The following is a 6,376-nucleotide window of genomic DNA, read 5'->3' on the forward strand; positions in this document are numbered from 1 at the left end:
AGTCTCTATTTCATTTATTTCTGCTCTCATCTTTATTCTTCCTTTCTTCTACTAACTTTGAGCTTCATTAGTTCTTCCTCTAGTTCCTTTAAAATGAAAACTTAGATTGTTTATTTGAGCTCTTTCTTGTTTCTTGAGGTAGACCTGGATTGCTATGAACTTCCATCTTAGAACTGCTTTTGCTGCCTCCTATAGATTTTGATATGTCATATATCTGTTTTCATTTATTTTAAGGTTTTTAAATTTTTTTCTTTGATTTCATTTGTTGTTCAGTAGCATGTCATTTAAACTCCATATTTTTGTGGTTTTTCCATATTTCTGATTGTAATTGACTTCTATTTTTAATACACTGTAGTCAGGGGAGATATCTGATATGATTTCAATTTTCTTGGATTTATTGAGACTTGTTTCATGGCCCAACATATGATTTATCCTGAAGAATGTTGTATGTGCTCTTGAGAAGTCTGTGTATTCTGCTCCTTTTGGATAGAATTATATATTTATTTATTTATTAAGGTTTTTTTATCCAACGTGTCATTTAAGGCCAATACTTCCTTATGGATTTTCTGTTTGGATGATCTATCCATTACTGTTAATAGGGTGTTAAAATCCCCTACTATTATTATATTGCTTTCAGTTTCTCCTTTTAGGTTCATTAATATTTGCTTTATATTTTTTGGTGCACCAATGTTGGGTGCATATATATTTATAAATGTTATGTCTTCTCTGTTTTATGGACCACTTTATCATTACTTAGTGACCTTCTTTGTCTTTTATTATAGTCTTTGTTTTAACGTCTATTTTGTCTGATATGAATATAACTATGTCAGCTTTATTTTCACTTTCATTTGCACAGAATATCTTTTTCCATCCTTTCAGTGTCTGTTTCTGAAGTGAGTCCCTTGAAAGCAGAATATTGATCTGTCTTGTTTTTTAAAACATCCATTCAGCCACTTTATGTCTTTTGATTTGCAAATTTAGTCCATTTACATTTAAAGTAATTATTGATAGGTATGGACTTATTGTCATTTTGTGAATTGCTTTTTGGCTATTTTTGTCATTCCTCTCTGTCTTTTTCTTCTCTTTCTCTCTTCCCTTGTGGTTTGATGGCTTTATTTGGTGTTATGTTTAGATTCCTTTTAAAATTTTCTTTTGCATATTTACTGTAATTTTTTCTTTGTGGTTACCAAGAGGTTCATAAATCACGTCTTATGTATATAACATTTTTTTAAAAGTTAAAACGTTTTAGCAACTTATATTCAAACACATTCCAAAGTTTTACATTTTAACTCTCCTACTCACATTTTATATTTTAATGACACGTTTAGATTTTTAAAAAATTTTATACTTTAACTAATTATTACAACTTTGGTTAATTTTACAACTTCTACCTTTTGACGTCATACTTGCTATATAAGTGATTGATCTACTACCTTTACTTTTTCTTACCTTTTCCAGTGAGATTATTACTTTCATACATTTTCTTATTATTAATTAGTATATTTTCTTTTCAACCTAGAGAAGTCCCTCTAATGTTTCTTTAAGGCTGGTTTAGTGGTGATTAACTCCTTTAGCTTTTTTTTTTAATTGGGAAAGCTCTTATTTGCTCCTTTAATTCTGAATAACCTTACTCAGTAGAAAATTCTGGGTTGGAATTTTTTTTTTCATTCAGTATTTTGAATATGTCATGCTACTCCCTTCTGGCCTGCAGAGTTTCTACTGAAAAATCTGCTGACAGTCTTATGGAATTTCCCTTGTATGTAATGTATTGCTTTTTCTCTAGTTGCTTTTAAGATTCTATCTTTATCGTGAGTTTTACCCTTTTAATTATAATGTTTCTTGGTGTGGTTCTCTTTGGTTCATCTTATTTGGAATTCTCTGAGTTTCCTGAACCTTGATGTCTGTCTCCCATACAGAGGAAGTTTTCATCCATAATTTCTTCAAATAATTTTTCTTCTCCTTTCTCTTTTATCCTTCTGGGACTTCTGTAATGCAAATGTCACTCCACTTGATGTTGTCCCAGGGGTCCCCTAAGGTATCCTCAATTTTTAAATTTTTTTAAAATATTGCTGCTCTGCCTGGGTAATATCTTATGCTTTGTTATCCAGTTAACTGAATCATGCTCCTACTTCATCTGTTCTGCCTAGTAAATTTTTGGTTGTTTTATATATATATATATATATATATAAGCTTTGTTTGGTACTTTCTTATATTTTTAATCTCCGTTTAAGTTCTAACTTTTAAAATATATTCTTCTCCTGAGATCAGTAAGCATCTTTATGACTATAACTTTGAATTCTTTATCAGATAGCTTGCTTATCTCCTTTTAATCAAAGTCTTTTTCTGGGAATCTCTCTTGTTCTTTGGTTTGGAATATTTCCCTCTGTCTTCTCATTTGCCTGACTTTCTGTGTTTGTCTATATGTAATAGGCAAAACAGCTACCTCTCCCAGGCTTGGAGAAGTGATTTTGTGTAGATTATTCATAGGTCCCAGAAGCACAATATCCCCTGGTCTCCAGAGCCAGGTGCTCAAGGGGCATTTTTCTTTGTGAGAACTTTGTGCCCCTGTCAGCTATGGCAGGGCTGAAGCTACTGCACAGGGAGGACAGGATGTGATGTGTTCACCTGGCATAGTTGTGGCATAGATGCAGCATGGAGTGGGCAGGGCTCAAGGCACTTCCTTGGCCCAGTTGTAGCATGGCTACTGCATGGGGATGTCAAGACTTGGGGTGCTTGCCTGGCTGTGGTTCAACCCAGCTGGTTGCATGCAGCTGCCACTCAAGTTGAGTGGGGCACAGCATGCTTGCTTGTCCTGCTTGGGGAGTAGATGTTGTGTGGGGTGGGTGGGGTGCATAGCATGACCATAGGTGCTAGTAGGCTAGAAGGAGGGAATGAAAAATTGGTTCCCACAAACATTTCTGTTCCCAGAGTCACTGCAGATTCCTGCCTCTCTGGCAGCTACTTTAGGATTAGTAAGTCATTCTCACTCACTTAGGATCTAGGTGATTTTTAAATTCTTTCTTCTGCAATAGATCTCAGGGTGAATGAGTCTATACATGAGCCCTTTAAGAGTGGATTCTTCATTCCGTATAGTTCTATGGTTCCCTGGACTTAATTTCTGTTAATTTTCAAAGCCAGATATTTTGGGGGTTTTTCTTTCCTGTGCCAGGCCCAAATGTCAGGGTCCCTGTGGTAGGGCACAGTCCCTTCACTCCTCTTGGGAATATTTTGTATTTGGGGGATTCCTTCTCAACCATGGAATACCACACACGGGGGTGGGGTCCTGGTCAAGACTTGAGTCTGCTTTGTAGATGAGTTCATAGTGTCCTCCCCCTGCCTTTTTTTAGATTCTACATATGAGTGATATCATATGTATTTTTCTTTCTCTTTCTGGCTTATCTCACTTAAAATGATGATCTCCAAGACCATCCATGTTGCTGCAAATGGCATTTTTATTCTTTTTTTTTCCTTTTTTTTTTACTGAGTTATAGTCAGCTTACAATGTTGTGTCAATTTCTGGTGTACAGCACAATTTTCAGTAGTACATGAATATACGTATATTCATTTTTATATTCTTTTTCACCATGAACTACTACAACATCCTAAATATATTTCCCTGTGCTATACAGTATAATCTTGTTTATCTATTCTATATGTACCTGTCAATATCTACAAATCTCAAACTCCCAGTCTGTCCCTTCCCACCCACCTCCCCTCTGGCAACCACAAGTTTGTGTTCTATGTCTGTGAATCTGTTTCTGTTTTATATTTAATTTCATTTGTCATCTTTTTTTTTTAGATTCCACCTATGAGTGATATCATATGATATTTTTCTTTCTCTTTCTGGCTTACTTCACTTAGATGACATTCTCCAGGAACATCCATGTTGCTGCAAATGGTGTTATGTTGTCGGTTTTTGTGGCTGAATAGTATTCCATTGTATAAATATACCACTTATTCTTTATCCAGTCATCTGTTGATGGACATTTAGGCTGTTTCCATGTCTTGGCTATTGTAAACAGTGCTGCTATGAACATTGGGGTGCAGGTGTCATTTTGAAGTAGGGTTCCTTCTGGAATCCGCACAGGAGCGGGATTCCTGGGTCATATGGTAAGTCTATTCCTAGTCTTCTGAGGAATCTCCATACTGTTTTCCCTAGTGGCTGCACCAAACTGCAATCCCACTAGCAGTGTAGGAGGGTTCCCTTTTCTCCACAGCCTCTCCAGCATTTGTCATTTGTGGACTTTTGAATGATAGCCATTCTGATTGATGTGAGGTGATACCTCATTGTAGTTTTGATTTGCATTTGTCTGATAATTAGTGATATTGAGCATTTTTTCATGTGCCTATTGATCATTTGTATGTCTTCCTTGGAGAATTGCTTGTTTAGGTCTTCTGCTCATTTTTGGATTGGGTTGTTTGTTTTTTTCTTATTAAGTCGTATGAGCTGCTAATCTATTCTGGAGATCAAGCCTTTGTTAGTTTCATTTGCAAAAATTTCCTCCCATCCCGTAGGTTGTCGTTTTGTTTTACTTATGGTTTCCTTTGCTGTGCAGAAGCTTGTAAGTTTAATTAGGTAATTTTTATTCTTTTTTAATAGCTCAATCATATTCCATTGACTATATACACCACAACTTCTTTATCCAGCCATCTGTCATGGACATTTAGGTTGTTTCCATGTGTTGGCTATTATAAATAGTCATCAGGAGCATTTTTGACTATGCTCAGTTAACAGAGGCTCCAGGAAGCATAGTCAAGGTTGGTCAGTAGCTCAAGTCTAAAATCAGTTTAGGGGAATCAGTGGCCTGGCTTGTCATATAGACTGCTGAGTTAATTTCAATGCCCATTGTTGGTGCTCCCCTCAATGGAAGGTGGTCAACTTTTGAGTGACCTGATAAATAGGCTGAATTAAAACTGAAAGGTGGGGCAGAAGACCTAAACAATCAATTCTTGAAGGAAGACATATAAATGGTCAATAGGCATGTGAAAATATGCTCAATATCACTATTTATCAGAGAAATGCAAATCAAAACTACAATGAGGTATCACCTCACATCAATCAGAATGGCCATCATTCAAAAGTCCATGAATGATAAATGCTGGAGAGGGTGTGGAGAAAAGGTAATCCTCCTACACTGCTGGTGGGAATGTAGTTGGTGCAGTCATTGTGGAAAACAGTATGTAGAGTCCTCAAAAAACTAAAAGTAGATTACCATATGATCCAGCTATCCCACTTCTGGGTATATATCTGGAGGGAACTCTAATTCAAAAAGATACATGCACCTCAATGTTCAAAGCAGCACTATTTGCAATAGCCAAGACATGGAAGCAACCTAAATACCCATCAACAGCTGACTGGAAAAAGAATAAGTGGTATATTTATACAATGGAATACTACTCAGCCATAAAAAATAATAAAATAATGCCATTTGCAGCAACATGGATGTTCCTGTAGAATGTCATTCTAAGTGAAGTAAGCCAGAAAGAGAAAGAAAAATACCATCTGATATCACCAATATGTGGAATCTAAAAAAAAAAGACAAATGAATTTATTTACAAAACAGAAACAAACTCAGACATAGAAAACAAACATGATTACCAAGAGGGAAGAGGGTGGGAAGGGATAAATTGGGAGTTGATTTGCAGATACTGACTGGTATACATAAAATAGATAAACAAGTTTATACTGTATAGTACAAGGGAACTATATTTGATATCTTGTAGTAGCTTACAGTGAAAAAGAATGTATATTCATGTATGACTGAAGCATTGTGCTGTACACCAGAAATTGACACAACATTGTAAACTGACTATACTTCAATTTAAAAAAAAGTTAAATAAAAAAGTTGTGGTAAATATATATAATACACACACACACACACACACACACAAAATGGAAAACTACTCAGCCATAAAAAAAGAATAAAATAATGCCTTTTGCAGCAACATGGATGGACCTAGAGATCATCATTCTAAGTGAATTAAGTCTTTAAGACTGGCCAGATATGGCTATTTAAAGGAGAAATAGAATAATCACTCCCTTCTTTTAGTAAATCTTGACTAATGGGTGGTAGGTCAACAATGCCTTGTCTCAGGGGTTTTGTGCCATATTGACTACCTTTATTGGCAGGGGAAGCCCTACAGTGTCCAATTTTGCAATTTTGACTAATAGGATCCATGATTTTGATTTGTTTCAGTGTCGCACCTGATGTGCAATAGCATATATGCCCTACAGTAGGAAAACTCAAAGCCAGAGAATCCAAGATGAGCAATAGTTTAAGAAAGAATTGCTCCAACAGTGACATCTAGTGGAATCTGTTTGCCATGACTGTTATACTGACATTACCCTGTAACTTAAGAGGTAACTTCTCTAAAT

This window comes from Camelus ferus, chromosome 9 (genome assembly GCF_009834535.1).
Source record: "Camelus ferus isolate YT-003-E chromosome 9, BCGSAC_Cfer_1.0, whole genome shotgun sequence".
Taxonomy (NCBI): domain Eukaryota; kingdom Metazoa; phylum Chordata; class Mammalia; order Artiodactyla; family Camelidae; genus Camelus; species Camelus ferus.